The sequence below is a fragment of the Halichoerus grypus genome, chromosome 9, assembly GCF_964656455.1.
Source record: "Halichoerus grypus chromosome 9, mHalGry1.hap1.1, whole genome shotgun sequence".
Taxonomy (NCBI): domain Eukaryota; kingdom Metazoa; phylum Chordata; class Mammalia; order Carnivora; family Phocidae; genus Halichoerus; species Halichoerus grypus.
Window position 1 is genome coordinate 31,821,329 of NC_135720.1, and position 525 is coordinate 31,821,853.

A 525-nucleotide genomic window follows, 5' to 3' on the forward strand; every position below is an offset into this window, starting at 1 on the left:
GTGTGGCTATTCACTTACTCTTCTAAATATTTGAGTTTTCTTGAGTATATAGGGGAAGCTTTTATGTGTCTTAAAACAATTCATCTGTAATTTTTTAAATCTCTTATATATACTGATAAATTGGTTAATCAGTTAAATAGAATTTTACATAAACCTATTTCACACTGAATCAAGTGTCACAAACTTGCAGGCATACATAGTGTGTGTGTGTGTATATATATATGTATATATATACACATAGTATATATGTGTGTGTGTGTGTGTATACAGAGTACACGGGCATTTTTTGTTACCTTCACAGTACTTTATAGACATTTAAATTCAATTTTCTTTGGATAACTAGTCAAACCCCTATTGGTTACACTTGGTCTTGTTTACATTTAATACCCCTGGCCATTGCAGGCATTTAATTTACAACCTTTCACATCACAAACTAGTCTATGTGCCTTATACATAGGAAAGGTTTTAACTATTTTTTGAGTTTGTATGCTCTACTATAGATCTATTTCTGAACTTTAATAATTT